The sequence below is a fragment of the Tasmannia lanceolata genome, unplaced genomic scaffold, assembly GCF_043159265.1.
Source record: "Tasmannia lanceolata isolate RefF3 unplaced genomic scaffold, GAP_Taslan_0.1 ptg000018l, whole genome shotgun sequence".
Taxonomy (NCBI): domain Eukaryota; kingdom Viridiplantae; phylum Streptophyta; class Magnoliopsida; order Canellales; family Winteraceae; genus Tasmannia; species Tasmannia lanceolata.
In genome coordinates, this window is record NW_027518695.1 from 33,206,890 (window position 1) to 33,231,403 (window position 24,514).

The window sequence follows — 24,514 nt, forward strand, 5'->3', positions numbered from 1 at the left end:
AGCACACATTAGGATCTTCTTCTTCGCTTGACTCACTTGCGGATGAGCAACTTAGCCCGTCCCAAATTGCACCAAAACTTTTGTTCTTTTCCTTCTTCCTCTTTGAGTTGTCCTCTTGTTTGTTTATGGGACAATTAGGCCGAATGTGTCCGACTTTCTTGCATCCATAGCACCTTGGAGGAACAACATCTTTGCCGTCTTTCTCTCTCCAAGATGGCTTGTCCTTCTTGAAGCCTCCTTTCTTTCCCCTTGAAAAGTGGCGGAACTTCTTTGTGAGAAGAGCAAGACCTTCTCCTAGGCTTTGGAGGTTCTCTCTTTTGCTTTCGCTTTCACTAACCACCTTGGCTTTGAAGGCAACACCTTTCTTCTTAGTGTCCTCCTTAGGACCTTGTTGATCTGCTCTCTTTTGAATCTTCATTTCATAGGTAATGAGAGATCCAACAAGTTCTTCTAGTAGGATAGTGTCAAGGTTCTTTGCTTCTTCGATAGCGGTAATCTTCGAATCCCATGAAGTGGGAAGTGATCGAAGTAGCTTGTTCACAATTTACTCATTTTAATATGCTTTACCTAATCCTTCCAACTCATTGGCAATGTTAGTGAAACGAGTATACATTTCGGAGATTGTTTCATCATTTTTTATTTTAAAAGCTTCAAAATCACTAACAAGAAGATTTACTTTTGTCTTTTTAACTTGAGTGGTTCCCTCGTGTGTAGTTTCGAGGGTGGTCCAAATTTCCGTGGTTGATTTGCAAGTAGAGAGTTGATTAAACTCCTCGGGAGATAGCGCACAAAAGATTGTGTTTACTCATTTGGCATTCAAGGCGACTCTCTTGTTTTGAGCGGCCGTCCACTCACTTCTTTCGGTCGTTGGACTAATATATCCATCTTCAATTAACTCCCACATCTCATAATCATGTGAGAAGGAAAAAGGTCATTCTAGTTTTCCAATAACCATAGTTCTAGCCATTGAAATAAGGTGGTCTAATCACAGATTGTCCTTTGACATTTTCTTGAGAGGTTGTCATGATCTTTTACTCTTGTATGATTTTGAGAAATCAAAATCCTATGTTAAAAGTCCAAGCTCTGATACCAACTGAAAATAGACTGGGCAACCTAAAAGTGGGGGTGAATTAGGTATTATAAAAATTAGTTGTTTCGAAAACCTTGTTTTAAAAGATCTTACCAATTACTTTAGAGTTATCTAGCATGCACTTATAAAGCACAGAGGTTAGGATGTTTCCAATGGAATCAAAAGTTGAGAGAGAGTAGAAGGCATACCACAAGAACACGAAGATTTATAGTGATTCGGTCTTCTCAAAAGACCTACTTCACTCTTCCAAGTTTGTCGTCCTTCGGCTTCTTCACTATCCGGACACCACACCAAGGCCGGGTCCAAGTCTGCTTTACAAACATCGAGTCTTTAAACACTCCAAGGGTCACCACCCTTCTTTTACAATGGTAGAAAGAAAATAAAAGCACCAAGGGTCAAGTAATAACTCTTCGCACTCAAAATACAAACCCTAATAAGTCTCTCTTGAAGGAATGAATGTAATTGCAGAGAAGAGAGATTAATACAAGTTATTCTCACAATAAATGGCAAGAAAATAGTAGGTGAGAGTTAGGGTTTTGAAATTGGAGGCTAGGATTTTTAGGAGTGCAAGAGATATGTTTAGGGTTCTCAAAATGGTGAATATATAGCAAGAGAACAAAAAACCCTAATGTTTTGCTTTTAGCACGTCACGGACGAAGTCCGGACGACCGGCAATTATAGCCGTTTGAAATTCAAAGCGCGCGCCAAAGTTCGACTACGGGCGTCCGCTATATCCCAGACGACCACCATATTCTCAGTTACTTTTATCCAACCTTTCGGGTTTCAGACAAACGTCCGTAAATTCCCGAACGACCGCAATTTTTTCAGTTATTTCTTTCAAACCCTTAGGTTTCAAATGGACGTCCGCAAATGTCCCAGACATCCGTAATTTCCTCAGTTATCCAGTTTTAACTCTTCGAGTTTCAGACGGACGTCCGCCAGAACCTCGGACGTCCATAATTTGAGGAAATTTACTACGGACTTTGAGTATATTATAGGGAGTGTGATTCCTAGATATGTCTAAGTTCATTTTAAACCTCCCTAAGTGCCAAATACACTCAAACAACCAAGAGAGACTCTACAATCTAAGATTCATGTATAACATCTTCTCTTCTAGGTTTCTTGAGTCATCAATCTTCAGTTGGCTTCAATCGACCTTATAATTGTGTGCGTCAAGGTTCCGTAGGTCGCTTATAGTTTCCAAGTCGTCTTGCTTGCCTCCAATGTATTGAACCTGTTCATCTCATAATCAATCGATATCGGCATGATCAATCAATATGGGTTTGGTTACAATTAAGACATTGGTGATCGATAGCCTTCCGGCTTATAATCTCCCCCTTTTTGATTAATGGCAAAACCCAGATTGATTGCGAGGTAGGAGATAATAACAATGACATATAATGCTTGCTCCCCATCAACAGAAGCTCCCCCTTAATATTAGCCACAGTTAGTTTGGGAGACTTCTGTAAGCCCAACGGTAACCACCTTGGCATTCCCATCTTCTTTTGATGATTCCAAACTCAAGTAATTTTATATTACTAATGTGTTTGATTGTCTTAAGTTGTAGATCATAATTGTTTTATATCAAGGTTGCTTGGATTGAGGCCAAGAAGCTCTCATTGGATCACATTCGGAAGGTCAAAGTCATTGGCGATCCAAGAAGCAAGAAGACTTTAAGCAATGCAAGTGAAGATCATTCTCCTTGAAGTCTTTTAGATTGTAAAGATCAAATCCTAGTTTAGGTTTTGAGAAGCAGAAATGAAGTAATCACACATCCCTAAATTGACTAAATGATTAAGTGATTGTCCTCGTGGTGTTCCAACACTTTGGAACCCTCATAACAATCCCAACTATGTATAGAATTGGAAGTCCTTGAAGCCCAAATCAAATCAGCAAAACATATTTGAAAACCTACTGGAAATAGGCTTCTCGGAATTCTGAGAATATTCGCGGAGCTCCGAGCTCGGAACTCCGAGAAAATTCTTGGAGCTCCAGGAAATGGTCCAGGGACTAAAATCCAACTTCTATTTGTATTCCTGGAACTCCGAGAGAAATTCTCAGAACTCCGAGAACACTATGTCGGTAGAAACTTTATATCTGTTGGGGTTTTTCACAGAATTATGACAATGCCCTCAAACGGTCATATTTGAGTTTTTTCTATATATGTGTGTTCTAAACTTCACCACTATCAATCCTAATACTCTAAAACTCTATTTGAACATCCTAAGAGTGAATCAAGCATGTTTATGCCTCTCATCCTCTACATTTAGAATTTGGATCATAGGCTCTAATTTGTACATCCTCTTCAAGATTGTAACCCTTGTGAAGGGATTTTTGTTTTCTTTCTTTCTTGATAAACCGTGTATTTGGGCGAATGTTTGGAGAAGCGAAGGCCTCTCTCCGTGGTGAGGATTGCCACCAAGTTTAAAGCATTTGGACATTGTAATTGGCACCGGTCTCCGCCAAGGTTAAGAAGATCAACATAGTGAAGCCATCAACGTGTTTGGTTGGTGAAGTGGAGTAGGCCTCGCGTTTGAGGACCGAACCACTTTAAATCTCGGGTACACTCCTTCTTGTCTCTTGCTCTTTTATTTGAATTTGCACTTTAGATTTAACTTAGTTGCTTAAATTATTTTTTGATCTCTTAAACTTAAAATTGGGTTAAAAGTTTTCAAAAGGATAAATCTTATTTTTAAATAACCTAATCTCCCTCCTCCTAAGTTGCCAATAAGAATACTTGGGCCTATCATTGGAATTTCACTTGGTATCAAAGCCTTGGCTCTTAAATTGGAATTTTTAAAAAACTTTGGTAAGTTTTTTCAAAATCTAAAAGGGAAAGATAGTTGGCAATTTTTCTAATTGTGAAATGGCAAACATGATTGGAACCGGACTTCCGGAAGGGCATTCCACAACTAGACCTCCTTTCTTTGATGGGTCCAACTATGGACATTGAAAGACAAGGATGCGCATCTATCTTCTTTCGATAGATGTGGAGCTTTGGCATATTGTTAACAATGGATACACTTTGACTTCCAAGCCATTTGAAGAATGGAATGTTGTAGAGAAGAGGCAAGCAAACTTGAATTACAAAGCTATTAATTCTTTATTTTGTGCCTTATGTACGGAGGAGTTTAATAGGGTAGCTCTTTTTTATTCTGCCAAGGTTATTTGGGATACCCTTGCCATTACCCATGAAGGAACATCTCAAGTCAAGGATTCCAAAGTAAACTTGTTAAAAAGCAAATATGAAATGTTTAGAATGAATTTAAATGAAAGCATTTTCGAAATGTTTACCCGATTTTCTAAAATCACAAATGAATTAGCTAATCTTGATAAATCTTATCCTAATGATGAGCTTGTGGGTAAGTTGCTTAGGTCACTTCCTCCACATTGGGATCCAAAGGTTACCACCGTATAAGAATCAAAGGATCTCTCTAAGCTCACTATGGAGGAACTTTTAGGATCTCTTATCACTCATGAGATGCTCCTCACTAGCCGACAAGAGGAGAAGAAGCCAAAAGAGAAAGCGAATAGGTCCCTAGCACTCAAAGCCTCCAAGGCGGACTCTTCTTCCTCAAGTGAAGGGATAGTGATGAAGAATAAGCATTGAGTAAATTCAAAAGCTTATAGAGAAAGAAGCACAAGAAAGATGAAAAGAAGAAGAAAGAAGAAAAAGAAAGTGACTTAGAGGGTGGAATAAGATGCTACAATTATAAAAAGATGGGACATAAAAGACCAGAGTGTCCACTTCTCAAATCATCATCCTCGGAGTACAAAGGAAAAAAGAATGATTGGAAGAAGAACAAAGGTCTTGTAGCCGCTTGGGATGCATCAAGCGCTTCAAGCAAGAGCTCAAGTGAAAAGGAAACAAATAATTATAAGGGAATATGGTTTCAAAGAATTCAGCATCTCTGGATTCTATTATAGTGTTAGGTTGCATATGAACATGATCTGATTTATAGATTTAGAATCTATAGGCACTACTGTTTTGTGCATATCCAATGAATGCACAATCTACAGTCTTAGGACCTAACTTAGTACTCTTAGGATCTGGAATCCTAACTTTAGCTAAGCACCCCCACACCTTAAGGTATTTAAAATGAGGTTTTCTATTCTTCCATAACTCGTAAGGAGTTTTGTCATAATCTTTAAAAGGTATCTTGTTCAGAATGTAACAAGCAGAGAGAAGAGCTTCTCCCCATAAATTTTGAGGTAATACTGAACTTCCTAACATAGAGTTTACCATGTTCATAAGAGTTCTGTTTTTACGTTCAACAACTCCATTTTGCTGTGGAGAGTACGGTGCAGTAACTTGATGTATTATGCCATGGTTTTCACAAAATTCACTAAAAGCATTAGAGGTGTATTCACCATTTCTATCAGATCTTAAGATTTTGATCTTCTTTTCTAAGTGATTCTCAACTTCAGTTTTATATGTAATGAATTTATCAAAAGATTCATCTTTGTTTCTAATAAGATAAACAGTACAATATCTAGAGAAATCATCTATAAATGTAATGAAATACCTTTTACCTCCTCTAGTTAAAATATTGTTTGAGTCACATATATCACTGTGAATTAAACTAAGGAGTTCTGTTTTTCTTTCTTCTACTTCATGAAAAGGCTTCTTAGAGTACTTTGATTGTACACATACTTCACATTTATCTACAACTTGATCACTTTTAGGAATTAGATCTATGGTCATCATTTTCATTAAAGATGCAGAGTTAACATGACCTAGTCTACCATGCCATAAACAAGAATAATCAATAATATAAGCAGAAGAAGATGAAGCTTTATTCATAAGGTTTTCAGTTACATTCAGTTTGAATAAACCCTCACTAGAGTAACCCTTTCCCACAAATTCATCACTCTTAGTGATTACAAATTTATCAGCCTCAAAAACCAGTTTGAAACCTTTCTTGATTAGAAGTAACCCAGATACCAGATTCTTTCTTATATCTGGTACATGAAGGACATCACAGAGCTTCAGAACTTTTCCAGATGTAAGCTTCCACAACAATGTTCATTTACCCGCCACAACAAATGATGACGAGTTCCCCATGAAAAGCCGCTCTCCATCCCCTACAAGCTCGTAGGAAGAAAATACACTTCTGTCACTACAGATGTGTCTGGTGGCACCAGTGTTCACCCACTAGTCATTCACATTACTAACCAGGTTCACTTCAGAAACTACGAGCGAAAGATATTGATCTTCAGCCACATTTGCCTGAGGCACATTGTTTCCTTGAGGGTTTTTCTTATCATTTTTCTGACAATTTTTAGCATAGTGACATGCTTTCCACACAGAAAGCAGTTACCCTTCTTCTTCTTGAAATTCTTATTATTTTTCTTAAAATTTCATTTTCCTGATCCAGACCCAGGTTTAGAAGAGGTTTTCTTTCCAGATGAAGATTCAGTGAGATTTGCCTTAGAGTTAAACTCATAGACCTTAGATTTCAATTTTCTAAAACGATTTTCCTCTTCAGTTCTTAGATAAACAAACAAGTCTTGAAGAGAAAAATCATTTCTGTCATGTAATAGGGTGTCTTGGAATTTCTCCTATGAAGGTGGTAATTTTTCTATAATTGCACCAATTTGTATCTGTTCTTCTATTTTGATTCCTCTGGCAAGTATATCAGAAACAATCAACTGGATCTCATTCACTTGATTCATAATAGATTTTCCATCTACCATCTGATATCGAAAATATTTTCCAATAAGATGTTTCTTAGAACCCGCTGCTTCTATTAGATATTTCTGCTCTAGAGTTTTCCATAACGCTTTGGCAGATTTAATTCTAAAAAACACATCAAATAACTGATTTCTAAGACAACTCAAAATATGTCCTTTGCAGAGATAGTTATATCTTTTTCTTTTCTCGGTGAGATGAGTTCTTACAGGTTCTTCCTCATTAGGTGATGGTTCAGGATCATTTAAGATATAGTCTAGGTTCAGAAAGGTCAGAAAGAATCGCATATTTTCTTGCCATCTACAGAAATCCGATCCGTCAAATTTTTCTGGTCTTTCTGTTTGTGAAGCCATGATGATTAATTTTCAAAAATTGAAATCCCAAAATTACAGATCACAGATCGTGAAAGATTTGCCTTAAGATTGTTAGAAAAATGATGTGCAAATTTGTAATTTTAGGATTCGAGAATACCTTATAACGAATTAACCTCACAACTTGAAATCAGAAATCACAGTACTATTTTCTGTAAGAATAAACTGTAAGGAAAAGGAGAAATCGTTAGACCACTTATCGAGTTGAGGCACAAAGAATCTCCACTATCCTTAAGGCAAATCTCGCCCCCACTATGACGAATCAACAGTGCAGATGGGCGTCTCGGCGTATGCCTCCAGGATACAACAACTCTTGCTCCAGAGGTGTGCACTCACGCAGGCTGGATGCCTAGGAACTCGCTTATATGTGCCAAAAGCCTTGACCAGAAAAGTTTGGGGAAAAACAGCAGAAAAGCCAGAGAGAAGAAAGAGAGCAGAAGAAGAATCCGTGAAGGATATCTTTCTGTTTTATCAAAACCGATTTTATAGAAAGACAATTGACACGTTAGGGTGAAACGTCGCACTCTTTTAGTGCGTGAGAGACGTTTCCCAAATGGTCACTAAACCACGATTAAGGAATCTCAAACGGTAATTAAGGAATCTCAAACGGTAAAAAGAGTTAAAACAAAATAAATAACTCTTGAACCGTTAAAAGAAAAGGGAAAAGTAAATAATAGAAAAAGAAAAAGTCTTAGGCCCACGCGCGCAGCCGGCCGAGCTGCGCCGGGCCGGCGCTGCGCGTGTGTGGTAAGACCAAAAGCCCGCCGGACCCAAGTGGGCGATCCGTGCGCATAGGATCCCCATAACCTCTTGTTCATTCACAAGGCTAAGAGAGTGAAAGTATATATATGACCACTCTCACCCTCTCACACTTTCCATTTAGGACTAAAGTTTTCTCATGACTTTAGTCCTTTTGGAGGAAAGCTCAAAAGTATAAAGCAAGTCCCAATAAAGGACAAACAGAAATGATTAAAAACACCCCATTGTAAATTTGAATTACAAAAAAGACTTTTTCACATAAAAAGTCAACAGAACTGACTCATTCCACCCAGATCCATCCTTCCCCATGCCCTATCCGTCCATTCAATCGCTTTCTGCCTTCATGCTTTGATCTCTCCAATCAATGCTCACACTTACAAATGGAACAAAGTGTTGTTCCATGACTAGTGAAAATAGTGATCTTTAAGTCTATCTTGGGTATTAATTTTGTCAAGGGACGTCAACCAACATAAAGCCTGAATCCTTAGAGGGATTAAGGATCTCCATTTCATTCGCCGTTGAAAAGAAACTATAGTAGGATGGTCCAAAAATTGAAAGCCTCCACCAGCAAGCAAAGGAGGTTGCTCAACAAAAATGAAAGACTCCTCCACCAACATGCAAAGGAGTTTATGCTGAATATGCAAAGAAGGAATTCCCTCAAGGGAAGGTCGATTGGGAGAGATAGGGGAGAAACATAGATATCAAGGAGTAAAGGAGGGTTCTTTTGTCAGAATTTCCAAGATTGGGATTTTGGTGGGGGTTCTTGGATATTTATACGAAGTGCTTAATTATTGAGTGGTGCTCCCGTCGCCCTTAATATTATGTTAGAAGAAAGAGTGCTGCTAAGGAGACCTATAGTAGGACCTATACAGGAGACCTACAATTACTAAATGCCACGTGTGGTGGAAGTAACCGGCTAATGCTGGGCACCGGTTGCCGTTTTATTAACGTTTCATATTTAATGTTAATATAAAAACGGAAAAAAGTTTTCTAATAGAAATTTATGCCTAAAATCTCTCCACATACCAAAATTCTCTCTTCAATATTATCTCTGACGTCTTCTCTGTGTACTTTTTCTTCTTTCTTGTTTTCTTCCTCGCTCTTATCTCTCTCTTATGTCACATGGTCTCTGTACTGTTTCTCATATCTCTCCATAACAGCACTCATCTCCACTGTTTATTACTTGCATCCCTTTCTCAATTTTATTAGTTACCCTAATGATATTTAAAACGGTAAATGATACTCAAAATAATAAACTCCGTAATTTTAGACTAGGTGCCAATATGAAAAAGAATGAGTGTCAAATTATAAAATCTTTAGAGCAATTGTTTCTCTAGTCTAGAGTGATGGGACACAAATACGGCGTCGCTCTCAGATATCGCCACGTGTCGTCCATGCACAAGTAGAGCCTAACCATCATGAAGAAAGGCGTTGGAAAATGGCAAAGACCACACAACCATGACACGTGTCGCCCTCTCACTGTCCAGGCCTCATCATCACAAGTTATGGAAGGAAATATCCGGCAAAGCCACGCGCGCCGGCGGAGCAGGGGGACGGCCCAATCCTGCAAATGAAGGTTTTCTCTCCATAATGATGAAAAAGGCCCGCGCGCCTCCCTTTAAAAGGGACGGAAAGGAAGAAGAGAGGGGACCTTAGGTTTTTGAAAAGACTTCGCCCATTCTCAGCTCCGCAAAACAACCAGAAAAAGAGGCTAGGCAACAACAGAGGAGACTAGGAACTCAATCCTACTCTCCCTGCTAGTCCCCTCCGACCCACCCATTCACACACCCAGAAAAGAACCCGCATTTTGGTCCTGGTAACCCTGATCAAACCTCTCCCTCTTCTCGCTGTCCTTTATATTGATTGGTCGAAGGATCTGACTTGGGTGTCGAAGTGGTCGTCCGGGACCCACCCCGGACCCCCTGACCCCCTTTGTTTGTGACTGCAGACCCCACAGAGGCCCTCTACCGACCGCGCGATCGCAGAGCCGGATTCATACGCCATCATATTGGCGCCATCCGTGGGACTCGTCGAGTACTGAACGCCTTATGGCGATGAAAAACCACACCCAATAGCAAGAAATAGGGGTGATGACCAGGAGCCAGGCTCAACGTGCACAAACCAACACCTCAAGCTCCCGGGAGCCCAACTTACCGCTCTCGGGCCGACACCAGCCCTCCTCCAACGCACCGCAGATGGTCCCCACCATGGAGATGTTCAACGAACTCCCCCGAGAACTACTCCAACGATTGCCTCCGCAGGACTCCCCGGCCCCAGGGAGGCCCCTGACAACGCAAGACCAGACGGAAGCCTATGACGAAGGCGACGAGGAACAACCAGGGGAGCGTCATCCCCTACGAAAGCGAGCACCGACTCGCCGGACGCCGTCCCCATCGGCGAATAGCCCTTTGCCCCCCACCGCTAGGGGACACCAGTGAGACAACGGGAAGCAGGCTACTCTAAGCCGTGCTCCCCCTGTCCGAGCTACTTGTTTCCAGGAACCGCCCCCGGCTCGGGTGGAAGAAGTAGCAACCTCAGCGCAACCAGCCAGAATGGATCCGATAGCCGACCTGCAAAGAGAAATCCGAGAGGTAAAACTGGAAATGAAAAAGCCCTACGCCCATGGCATCCTCGACGAATGGGAGAGGGAAACGGCATCCCCATTCACCTCGGAGGTCTTAAAACCCCCAACAGAAGCAGGGATAGACCTCTCCCGTTTTGGTCTGTACGATGGAAGCACAGACCCCCTCGAGTTCCTCCAAACTTTCAAAAGGGTAATGACGCTCTGGGGCGCGTCAGACGGATTCATGTGCAGAGCCTTTGCCTCCCTGTTGAGAAAGACCGCTAACGACTGGTACATGAGATTGGAGCCCGACTTCATCGCATCCTCCTACGAATTCGGAAGGAAGTTCAGCGCAAGGTTCGCCAACAACTGCCTCCGCCATGATCCAGCGGACGCTCTCTTAGCCTTCCGGCAGGGAAGAACCGAGACCCTAAGAGACTTCATGCTAAAATTCAACGCCGAATTGGCCCAACTTTCTAACATGGATGTCCAAATAGCGGTCGCAACACTAAAGCATGCCACCACCGATCCGAATCTCAAGCTGCATCTCACCCTCAAGCCACCACGGGACCTGGAGGAACTTGAATCCAAGGCTGACAAGTTCGTGCGAGCAGAAGAAACCTGCGCCCGAGAGCAGAACCAGCCTGGCCCCGATGAAAGAAAAAACAACGACGGCCGAAGGGCCATGAGGCCACGAGCCGAGGAAAGACAGGCGGGCCAGAACCTCGTCCCCGTCTTTGAAAGACTGGGAAGCGCCCCACTAAAGTTTCCCCTCCCCCACATTCTACTAGCTATCAGGGATCAGGGTCTCCTGACCCCCCCAAGAGAATGGCCACAGACCCAAAGAAGAGGTCCGCCAAAATTTTTTTGCGAATTCCACTGGGACCACGGCCACGAAACTCACCATTGTTTCCACCTCCGCCTCCAGCTGAAAAAGCTGGCCGACGAAGGGCACCTAAATCAATATCTCACGAGCCCTGACGAAAACTCGCGTGAGGTCCAACATCCGCCCGACGAGCCCAGAGGCAGGCGTCAGTCACACGGTAGGCGCCGGTCCAGCAGCCGTCGCCGATCCACAAGCCGACACCGATCCCCTAGCAGGAATCGCTCCCGAAGCAGATGTCGATCCCGCAGCAGATACGACACACGCCGCCACCAGCACCCCAGGAAAGAAGAGCCCCCCGAACAACCGCAGGCCCGCGAACAGCCGCCTACCATCATAGGAAAAATCAATATCATCACAGGAGGGCCGGCAGCGGGAGGGCCGACAACAGCTTGTCGGAGGGCGTATGCAGAGCGGGTGTTCTCCATGGAAATGCCTGCCAAAAAGGCCCGAACAGATCCGCCCCGTGAAGATCAGATCATCACTTTCTCCAACGAAGACCTCGACGGACTACAAGTCCCGCACGACAACGCACTGGTCGTTAGGCTAGTCGTCGCCAACTTCGACATAGGAAAGATTCTGGTTGACACAGGAAGCTCCGTCAACGTATTACACCTCGGAACCTTCTAAGAAATGAAACTTGGCAAAGAGAGGCTAGGATCCGCAGAGTATTCCATCTACGGATTCTCCGAGGCGTCGGTACGGGTCAATGGCAAAATCGACTTACCCGTGACCTTTGGGACGTACCCCCTCCAAAAGACCATCCTGACCACCTTCATGGTTGTGGATATACCTTTCACTTACAGCGCCATCATTGGACGCCCCACTCTAAGAGATTTAGGAGCAGTAGTCTCTACCCCCCACCTCAAGATGAAATTCCCCACTCCGACCGGAGTAGGGGAAGTCCGGGGGCAGCAAATGATAGCACGCCAGTGCTACGCAACGAGCCTAAGAGGAACCAACGCCCCAGCCGAAAACTTCACAATCGGTGGTGAAGACCCTCAGCAACGGGCCCGCACAATCAGAGGAGAGCCCGCCAAGAAGCTAGACTCCATCCCCATAGCCCAAGATCAGCCGGAGAGACAAGTCCGGATCAGTTCCCTGCTGAAAGGCACCTTGCGAGACCAGATGATCGACTTCCTCAGAACCAACAAAGACATGTTCGCATGGTCCGCTAAGGACATGCCCGGGATACCCAAGGAGTTGGCCGTTCACAAGTTAAACGTGAACCCAGCCCTTAAACCCGTCCGGCAGAAAAAGAGGAACTTCGCGGTAGAACGTCAAACTCACATAAAGGCCGAAGTGGAGAAGCTACTACAAGCCTGGTTTATCAGAGAAATCCGGTAACCCGAGTGGCTGTCTAACGTCGTCATGGTCAAGAAAGCTAGTGGAGGCTGGCGGGCCTGTATAGACTTCACAGACCTAAACCGGGCCTGCCCAAAGGACCCCTACCCCCTCCCGCGCATAGACCAACTCATCGACGCCACATCCGGGCACGAACTCCTCATCTTCTTGGATGCTTTCTCGGGCTACAATCAGGTAAAGATGCACGAACCAGACATCCCGAAAATAGCATTCATTACCGATCAGGGCGTCTACTGTTACACCGTCATGCCCTTCGGGTTAAAAAATGCGTGCGCCACCTACCAGCGGCTCGTAAATAAGCTATTCCGGGCGTAAATCGGAAGGAACGTCGAGGTGTATGTCGACGACATGCTGGTAAAAAGTTTGGAAGCCTCCAAACACATCTCCGACCTTCAGGAAACTTTCAACACCTTGCGACGAGCCCGGATGAAGTTGAACCCCGCAAAATGCGCCTTCGGGGTAGCTTCCGAAAAGTTCTTAGGGTTCATGGTTAGCCAGAGAGGGATCGAGGCCAACCCCGAAAAAATCCAGGCCATCCTAGACATGGACCCCCGACAACAGCGGTAGAAGTACAGAGGCTCGCAGGGCGAATCACCGCCCTCGGCCGATTTATGCCCAAGTTGGCTGAAAAATGCCAGCCCTTCTTCAAGCAACTGAAAAATATACAAGAATTCGAATGGACCCCGGCCTGCCAAGAAGCATTCGAAGCCTTGAAATAGTACCTCCAGACACCGCCCGTACTCGCCAAACCTGAGCCGGGAGAAGAACTATTCCTGTACCTGGCCATCAGCCCCACAGTAGTAAGTGCGGTATTAGCCAAACAAAGCAACAAGAAGGAATACCCAGTGTACTATGTGAGCAAAACTCTCCAAGGTGCGGAGGTCCGATACCTAAACATAGAGAGATTCACCCTCGCAGTCGTCAGCGCCGTCCGAAAGCTCCACCCCTACTTCCAACCCCACCCCATAGTGCTTCTGATTGACCAACCCCTGAGGAAAATTCTCCAAAAACCAGAGACCTCGGGCAGGATGGTAAGTTGGGCCGTCGAGTTGGGAGAGTTCAACATACAGGTCCGACCGAGGCCGGCTATTAAATCCTAAGCCGTCGCTGACTTTATAGTGGAATCTACGGCCCCGGCCGTGGAACTAGCAATAATGGAAAATGGCGAGGGCCCCATCGAACAGACGGCTCGCAAAGACATGGCGCCAGACTCAGCGGAACAGAGCGACGAGATTCACTGGACCCTGCACGTTGACGGCTCAGCAGGCAAAACGGGGCACGGGGCGGGAGTGGTCCTCCACGGCCCAGAAGGATTCACGCTGGAATACGCCCTCCGGCTAGATTTCAAAGCCTCCAACAACGAGGCTGAATACGAAGCCTTACTAGCAGGGCTAAGTCTAGCCACGGAGCTCGGCGCGGGAAAGTTAAAAGTTTATAGCGACTCCCAGCTCGTTGTCAACCAAGTGAACAGAATATACGAAGCCAAGGGCCCCAGGATGAAGCGACACCTCCAGAAGGTAAAAGAAAAGCTACAAAGAATGAGGGAAGTTGAGATCCTCCAGGTACCGCGAGACATGAACAACCGAGCAGATGCATTGTCAAAAATGGCCTCGGAAGAAACCCATGACTTCGGCACCGTGCTCACAGAGATACTGCCCCACCCCAGCATCGACGAGGTACAAGTCTTGGAGATTCCACCAGGACCGAACTGGATGGACCCCATCATGCGATACCTGAAAGACGGGATACTGCCCGAAGACAAGCTGGAAGCCCGACGCCTAACCGCAAGAGCCGCCCACTACGTGGTTCACGGGCCCAGGCTCTACAAACGGTCATATACATGGCCGTATCTCCGATGCCTGGTACCCTCCGAATCGGAGTACGCGCTACGAGAAGTACATGAAGGAATCTGCGGAGACCACGGAGGCAGCAGGACTCTAGCTCAGAAAATCGTGAGGCACGGCTACTTTTGGCCTACGATCCTCAGGGACGCCAAGGAGTTCGTCAAGAAATGCAGCCCGTGCCAAAGGTACGCAACCACCCCCCGTCAACCGGCCACACCATACACTGCAATGGCAGGGCCCCTGCCTTTCGCCATGTGGGGCATGGACCTGCTCGGGCCATTCCCAAAAACCTCCGGGGGGCACACGATGTTATACGTCACCATCGACTACTTCACCAAGTGGGTCGAAGTTAAAGCCGTGGCAAAGCCCAATTCCAAAGCAACGGAGAAGTTTTTCTATCATGACGTGGTCTGCCGCTTCGGCATTCCAAGGATACTTGTGACAGACAACGGACCCCAGTTCGCAAGTGCTGAATTCGGCAGATTCTGCGATAGCCTAAGCATCGAGCACCGTTTCGCCTCCGTAGCACACCCTCAAGCCAACGGGCAGGTAGAGGTAACTAATAGAATCTTGCTCCAGAGCATCAAGAAGCGACTAGGAGAAGCTGGAAAGAACTGGGTGGAGGCACTCCCTAGCGTCCTCTGGGCTTACCGGACAACTCCACGGACCGCAACGGAGGAGTCCCCCTTTAGTTTAACTTTCGGGGCCGAAGCAGTCATCCCGTTGGAAATCGGCCTCCCCAGCTTCCGCACGGAGAACTATGACGAACAAGGAAATTCCGAGCTCCTCCGGAACACTCTCGATCTCGTGCTCGAGAAAAGAGAGCGAGCCCTCCTCCGAACCGCCTCCTACCAGCAAAGGGTGGCACGATACTACAACGCCCGAGTAAAAAAGCGCTCGGTAAAACCCGGAGACCTGGTACTACGACGGGCGGAGGTATCCGATCCCCGCAACACCGGGAAACTCGCGCCAAAATGGGAGGGACCCTACAGGGTCGTTCGAGCACTCCGCCCTGGGGCCTATCAGCTAGAACGCCTCGACGGGACCCCAGTCCCTCGAAGTTGGAGCATGGATGACCTCCGACAATTTTACCAGTAAAAAGGTAGGGTAAAGTCCGTGTCTTTCTTTTTAAGATATGACATATGTTTTGTTTGTTCTCCTTCTATCATTTCCAGAAACAAAGACATGTATTCCCCGCGGCAAATCAATGAAATGGCATCTCTATCTGGGCCATATGTGTATCTCTACTTTCCGGCCCACGATAAAAAAAAGGGCCGGAAAAAGACAGGGAGTGGGACGGAGGTTGCATCTGGGCTGATCCCCCCGAACATACCCTAACACGCTCCCCATGAAAAAAAGACCTCCCCTTAAAGGGCAGGCGGGACCCCTTAACCCCGAACTGATCACTCGAGGGGAAGATAGTCCTTCCACAAACAAGACGCCCCACGGGGTGCAGTAGAAGTACTCTCGCCAACCAAGATTACAACTTAATGGCCCAAAGAGAAGTACCAAAAAGCTCAAAGAGCCCACGGCGCATCATATAAAATAGAAGAAAAAAAATATATACATAGTTCAAATGTTATTACAAACCCAGCGCAGAACCACAAAAAAAGGGGGGAAAAGATAAAATCCAAAGGGCATACGGGCATCACCGAGCCCCCTCAGAGGTCTCCGTGACTGCAGGAACTTCCAAGGCAACCACCTGATCCCCGACCGGCTCCGGTGTTTCCACTGGCGCCGACAGAAGATCTCCTGGAACGACTTCCTCGGCCTCATCCATCAACTTTTCGAGAGGGAAGGAAGGATCGACCTCGTGAACACGCCGCCGGCATTCAGCAAAAGCGTCTATCTCAATATCCACGCTGAACGCAGCCGCGGCTTTGAAAAACTCCTCGAAGTCGCGCCATTCCTCCCGCACCTTCGACAGTTCCCTGGCATGCGCTCGTCGAGCCACCACCAATTTGTCCTCCGCACGGCTTCTCCCTTCTATGGTTGTCCGGAGGTCTGCCCGAAGTCGAGCAACAGTATCATCAAGCGCCACTTTTTCTGCCCGGGCCTTGTCCAAGTCCTCACTCAGCTTCCGGACTCGCTCCTCAAAAGCACTTATCTCAGACTCGTCCTCGAGCAGGTACTGCACCATCTTCCTGGCATAACTTTGAGACTGCAAAAAGCAAACCATCAAAAAATTTCCAACTTGCGACCTCAAAAACAACAAAAAGGGAAGAGCGCAAGCAGAAAAACCGGCCACCCGGTACTTACGCAAGATGTCGACTGAAAATACTGAGCCCCCAGGGCCTTACAATCGAAGCCCTCTAACTCAGCCTCGTCGCCAGGAAGGGCGGTTGTCACCCCTAGCTCAACCCCAACCCGGGGATTCGCAAGAACGCTATCCTCGACGCCAATCTTCCAGTCAGGATTAAACAGCTCTCCCCACGCCTGGAAGCACTGCAAAGGAAGCTCCACCCGCTCCAGAAGAAACTTGGTCATAACCGCCCCCTCCATCCGACTCGGCACGTCCTCCGTAAAGGCAGGAGGACGCGCCGCACGACCATCATCCCCCTGTCCAGCGCCAGAAGGGACAACCCTCTTGGCAGAAGGCTCCAACTCCCGGCGAGGAGACATGGCCGTCCCCTTTTCTCCAATCAATCGACCAGAGGGGCTAGATGGCGCGGATGCAAGAAGCCTAGCCTGCGACCGGCCAAGCCTGGCCGCGGCCATAAAATCGGAGGGGATCCTCCTGCGGCTCACCAGACCCTTCGTCACCGCCGCGACCCCCTTCCCCTGCCAGCGTCACCAGAAGAAGACATACCTGCCGCCAAAAACAAAAAAACAAAAAACACTCAGAACAGAAAAAAAGCAACCTAAAATATATATATATATATATATATATATATATATATATATATATATATATGCTCAAGGCGCATATAAACAAACCCAGGGAAAAAGGCTCACCACGATGGGTGGCGGAACTCTCCCCCGTTCCCTCGCCCATACAGCGGGCCCTCCTCTCCACAGCTCTCAGCAAACCGAGCCTCTTCAGACCCCTTTCCCCTAATTTTAGAAAGTTATAAAACATCCATCTGTTAGAGATAAGAAACCCTTGATATGATGTGAAAGAGCTTTTAGCCAAGTTTTGAGATGAGTATGAGATGGTATTGAACCTTAGACTTAGTTTATAAAGGATGGAGAATGAAAAAACAGAAATCTTCTTATAATAGAAACTTTATAAAACATCCATCTTTTATCCAAATGGAACCCTAGAGATGATGTCAACGAGCTTTTAGCCAAGTTTTGGGATGAGAATGAGAGGGTATTTCATCTGAGATTTAGTTGATAAAGGATGAAAATTGGAAAAATAGAAAGTTTCTTATTTTAGAAACTTTATGAAACATTCATCTTTTAGACATATGAGACCCTAGAGACAGTGTCAAGGAGCTTTTAGCCGTGTTTTGGGATGAGGATGAGATGGTTTTGAATCTTAGATTTAGTTGATGAAGGAAGTAGATCGTAAAAATTGAAAGTTTCTTATTTTTGAAACTGCTTTAGAGATGCTGTCAAAGAGCTTTTAGCCAAGTTTTGAGATGCGGATGAGATGATATTGAATCTTAGATTTAGTTGATGAAGGATGGAGGTTGATAAAATAGAAAGTTTCTTATTTTAAAAACATTATAAAACATTCATCTTTTAGACATAGGAAACCATATAGTTGATGTCAACGAGCTTTTAGCAAGTTTTGGGAAGAGAATGAGAGGGTATTGAATATTAAATTTAGTAGATGAAGGATGGAGATTGAAAAAATAAAAGTTTCTTATTTTAAAAATTTTATACAACACCTATCTTTTAGACTTAGGAAACCCTAAAGATGGTGTCAAGGGGGCTTTGTGCCAAGTTTTGAGACGAGGATGAGATGATATTGAATTGTAGATTTAGTTTATGAAGGATGGCGATTGAAAAAATAGAAAGTTTGTTATTTTAGAAACTTTATAAAAATATCCATCTTTTAGAGATAGGAGACCCTTGACCCGGCGTGAAGGAACTTTTAGCCATGTTTTGCGATGAGGATGAGGTGATATTGAATCTTAGATTTAGTTTATAGAGGATGTAGATTGAAAAAATACAAAGTTTCTTACTTTAAAAACTTTATAAAACATCAATCTTTTAGACTTAAGAAGCCATAGAGATTATGTCAACGAACTTTTAGCCAAGTTTTGGGATGGGAATGAGAGGGTTTTAAATCTTAGAATTAGTTGATTAAGGATGGAGATTGAAAAAATAAAAAGTTTCTTATTTTAGAAACTTTATAAAATATCCATCTTTTAGGCTTAGTAAACCCTAGTGATGGTGTAACGGAGCTTTTAGCCAAGTTTTGAGATGAGGATGAGATGGTATTCAATTTTAGATTTAGTTTATGAATGATGGAGATTGAAAAAATAGAAAGTTCCTTATTTTAGACACTTTATAAAACATCCATCTTTTAGACAAAGGAAACCGAAGAGATGATGTCAACGAGCTTTTAGCCAAGTTTTGGGATGAGAATGAGAGGGTATTGAATCTGAGATTTAGTTGATAAAGGATGGAGATTGAAAAAATAGAAAGTTTCTTATTTCAGAAACTTTATAAAACATCCATCTTTCTGACATATGAGACCCTAGAGACAGTGTCAAGGAGCTTTTAGCTGTGTTTTGAAATGAGGAAGAGATGATATTGAATCTTAGATTTAGTTGATGAAGGATGTAGATTGAAAAAATTGAAAGTTTCTTATTTTAGAAACTGGTTTAGAGATGGTGTTAAAGAGCTTTTATCCAAGTTTTGAGAAGAAAATGAGTTGATTTTGAATCTTAGAGTTAGTTGATGAAGGATGGAGGTTGAAAAAATAGAAAGTTTCTTATTTTAAAAACAATATAAAATATCCATATTTTAGACATAGGAAACCCTAGATATGATGTCAACGAGCTTTTAGCCATGTTTTGGGATACGAATGAGAGGGTATTGAATCTTAAATTTACTTGAGAAAGGATTGAGAGTGAAAAAATAGAAAGTTTCTTATTTTAGAAACTTTATCAAACATCTATCTTTTGGACATATGAAACCCTAGAGATGATATCAATGAGCTTTGAGCCAAGTTTTGAGACGAGGATGAGAAGATATTAAACTGTAGATTTAGTTTATGATGGATGGAGATTGAAAAAATAGAAAGTTTCTTATTTTAGAAACTTTCTAAAATATATTTCTTTTTGACTTAGTAAACCCTAGAGATGATGTCAATGAGCTTTCAGCTAAGTATTGAGATGAGGATGAGATGTAATTGAATCTTATATTTAATTGATAATAGATGGAGATTGGAAGAATAGAAAGTTTCTTATTTTAGAAATTTTATAAAACATACATCTTTTAAAGATAGGAGACCCACTTTTAGCCATGTTTTGGGATGAGATGATATTTAATCTTAGATTTATTTGATGAAGGATGGGGATTGAAAAAATAGAAAGATTCTTAATTTAGATACTTTATAAAATATCCATCTTTTAGACTTAGTAAACCCTAGAGATGGTGTAAATGAGCTTTTAGCCAAGTTTTGAGATGAGGATGAGATGGTATTCAATGTTAGTTTAGTTGATAAAGGATGGATATTGAAAAAATAGAAAGTTTCTAATTTTAGAAACTTTATAACACATCAATCTTTTAGACATAGGATATCCTAGATATGTTGTAAAGCTGCTTTTAGCCGGGTTTTGAGATTAGGATGAGATGGTATTGAATCTTAGATTTAGTTGATAAAGGATAGATATCGAAAAAAAAGAGTTTTTTAATTTAAAAACTTTAAAAAACATCCATCTTTTAGACATAGGAAACCCAAGAGATGATGTCAACGAGCTTTTACCAAGTTTCGGGATGAGAATGAGAGGGTATTGAATATTAAATTTAGTTGATTAAGGATAGAGATTGAAACAAAGAAAGTTTCTTATTTTAGAAACTTTATAAAACATCAATTGTTTAGACTTAGTAAACTCTAGACATGGTGTCAAAGAGCTTTTAGCCATGTTTTGGAATGAGGATGAGATGATATTGAATCTTAGTTTTAGTTGATTAAGGATGGAGATTGAAAAAATAAAAAGTTTCTCATTTTAGAATCTTTATAAGACATCCATCTATTAAACATAGGAAACCCTAGAGATGGTGTGAAGGAGCTTTTAGCCAAGTTTTGAGATGAGGATGAGATGGTATTGAATCTTAGATTTAGTTGATAAATAATGGATATTGAAAAAATAGAAAGTTTCTTGTTTTAGAAAGTTTATAAAATATCAATCTTTTAGACTTAGTAAACCCTAGAGATGGTGTCAAGGAGCTCTTAGCCAATTTTTGTTATTCGGATGAGATGGTATTGTATCTTAGATTTAGTTGATGAAGGATGGAGATTCAATAAATATAAAGTTTCTTATTTTAGAAAATTTATAAAACATCCATCTTTTAGATATAGAAAACCTTAGAGATGTTGTCAAGGAACTTTTAACCAAGTTTTGAGATGAAGTTGAGATGGTATTGAATCTTAGATTTAGTTGAGAAAGGATGGAGATTGAAAAAACAGAAAGTTTTTTATCTTAGGAACTTTATAAAACATCCATCTTTTAGACATAGGAAATCCTAGACATGATGTCAACGGGCTTTTAGCAAAGTTTTGGGATGAGAATGAGAGGCTATTGAATCTTAGACTTGGTCCATTGAGGATGGAGAATGAAAAAAAAAGAAAGTTTCTTATTTTAGTAACTTTATAAAACATCAATCTTTTAGCCTTAGTAAACCTTAGACATGGTGTCGAGGAGTATTTAGCCATGTTTTGGAATGAAGATGAGATGATATTGAATCTTAGATTTAGTTGATAAAGGATGGAGATTGAAAAAATAGAAAGTTTCTTATTTTAGAAACTTTGTAACATATCCATCTTTTAGACGTAGGAAACCCTAGAGATGATGTCAAGGAGCTTTTAGCGAAGTTTTGAAATGAGGTTGAGATTGTATTGAATCTTAGATTTAGTTGATGAAGGATGGAGGTTGAAAAAATAGAAAGTTTCTTATTTTAGAAACTTTATAAGACATCAATCTTTTAGACTTAGTAAGCTCTAGACATGTTGTCAAGGAGCTTCTAGCCATATTTTCGAATGAAGATGAGATGATATTGAATATTATATGCTGCTGATGAAGGATTGAGAATGAAAAAATAGAAAGTTTGTTATTTTAGAAACTTTGTAATACATCCATCTTTTAGACATACGAAACCATAGAGATGGTGTGAAGGAGCTTTTAGCCCAGTTTTGAGATTAAGATGAGATGATATTGAATCTTAGATTTAGTTAATAAAGGATGGAGATTGAAAAAATAAAAAGTTTCTTAATTTGGAAACTTTATAAAATATTAATCTTTTAGACTTAGGAAACCCTAGAGATGGTGTAAATGAGCATTTAGCTAAGTTTTGAGATTAGGATGAGATGGTTTTGAATCTTAGATTTATTTGATGAAGGACGGAGGTTGAAAAATTATAAACTTTCTTATTTTATAAACTTTATAAAACGTCAATCTTTTGGACTTAGTAAACCCTGGACATGGTGTCAAGGAGCATTTAGCCATGTTTTAGAATGATGATGTGATGATATTGAATTTGATGAATGATGGAGATTGAAAAAATAAAATGTTTGTTATTTTAGAAGCTATATAAGACATTCGTCTTTTAGGCATAGGAAACCCTAGAGATGGTGTAAAGGAGCTTTTAGCCAAATTTTGAGATGAGGATGAGTTGGTATTGAATCTTAGATTAAGTTGACAAAGGATGGAAATCGAATAAACCGAAAGTTTTTTATTTTAGAAACTTTGTAAGACATCCATCTTTTAGACATAGGAAACCCTAGAGATAGTGTCAAGAAGCTTTTAGCCATGTTTTGAAATGAGGATGAGATTGTTTTGAATCTTAGATTTAGTTGATGTAGGATGGAGATTGAAAAAATAGAAAGTTTCTTATTTTAGAAACTATATAAAACATAAATCTTTTAGACTTAGTAAACCCTATACATGGTGTTAAGGAGCTTTTTAGCCATGTTTTGGAATGAGGAGAGGATGATATTGAATCTTAGATTTAGTTGTTGAAGGATGGAGAATGAAAAATAGAAAGTTTCTTATTTTAGAGACTTTTTAAGACATCCATCTTTTAGACATAGGAAACCCTAGAGATGATGTTAGGGAGCTTTTAGCCAAGTTTTGAAATGAGGATGATATTGTATTGAATCTGAGATTTAGTTGAGGAATGATGGAGATTGAAAAAATATAAACTTCTTATTTTACAAACTTTATAAAACATCAATCTTTTAGACATATGAAACCCTAGAGATGATGTCAATGAGGTTTTAGAAAAGTTTTGGGATGAGAATTTGAGTGAATTGAATCTTAGATTTAGTTGATGAACGATGGAGATTGAAAAAATAGAAAGTTTTTTATTTCTGAAACTTTATAAGACATCCTTCTTTTTTACATTGGAAACCGTAGAGATTGTGTGAAGTTGCTATTAGCCAAGTTTTGAGATGAGGATGAAATGGTATTGAATCTTAGATTTAGTTGATGACATGGTTTTAAATTTCGACCGAAATCCGAATATTCGAATTTCGGTTGGGACGGAAACGGAAATTTCCTCAAAATCCCATTTTTTGCTAAATACCAAAGTTAGAAATTTCGGTTCGAAATTTTATTTTTGTGACTTTTTAAAAAAATAAAATTGTTACAAAATTTCGGACGAAATTTGGAAATTAAATAAATACGCTTTTCAATTTCTTACCAAATTTTGACCGAAATTTTGGTTTATCTCAGGGACGGAAACCGGTATTTTAAACCATGGTTGATTTAGGATTGAGATTGAGAAAATAAAAAGTTTCATATTTTAGAAACTTTATAAAACTTCCATCTTTTAGACATAGGAGACGTTAGAGACGGTGTGAATGAGCTTTTTGCCATGTTTTGGTATGAGGATGAGATGATACTGAATCTTAGATTTAGTTGACGAAGGATGGAAATTGAAAAATAAAAGTTTCTTATTTTAGAAACTTTATAAAACATCAACCTTTTAGACATATGAAACCCTAGAGATGATGTCAACGAGCTTTTAGCCAAGTTTTATGATGCGAATGAGAGGAAATTTAATCTTAAATTTAGTTGATGAAGGATGGTGATTGAAAGAATAGAAAGTTTCTTATTTGTGAAACTTTGTAAAACATCCATCTTTTAGACATAGGAAACACTAGAGATGGTGTCAAGGAGCTTTGAACCAAGTTTTTAGATGAAGATGAGAGGGTATTGAACCTTAGATTTAGTTTATTAATGATGGAGATTGAAAAAATAGAATGTTTCTTATCTTAGAAACTTTATAAAACATCCATCTTTTTGACATAAGAGACCCTAGAGACGGTGTCAAGGTGCATTTAGCCAAGTTTTGGGTTGAGGATCAGATGATATTTAATCTTAGATTTAGTTGATGAAGGATAAAGATTGAAAAAATAGAAAGTTTCTTATTGTAGAAACTTTATAAAACATCAATCTTTTAGACATAGGAAACCCTAGAGATGATGTCAACGAGCTTTTACCCAAGTTTTGGGATGAGAATGAGAAGGTATTGAATTTTAGATTTTGTTGATGAAGGATAGAGATTGAAAAAATAGAAAGTTTCTTATTTTAGAAACTTTATAAAACATAAATCTTTTAGACTTAATAAACCTTAGAATTGGTGTAAAGGGGGTTTTAGCCAATTTTTGAGATGATGATGAGATGGTGTAGGACATAGGAAACCCTAGAGATGGTGATAAAGAGCTTTTAACCAAGTTTTCAGATGAGGATGAGATGGTATCGAATCTTAGATTTAGTTGATAAATGATAGAGATTTAAAAACTAAAAAGTTTCTTATTTTAGAAA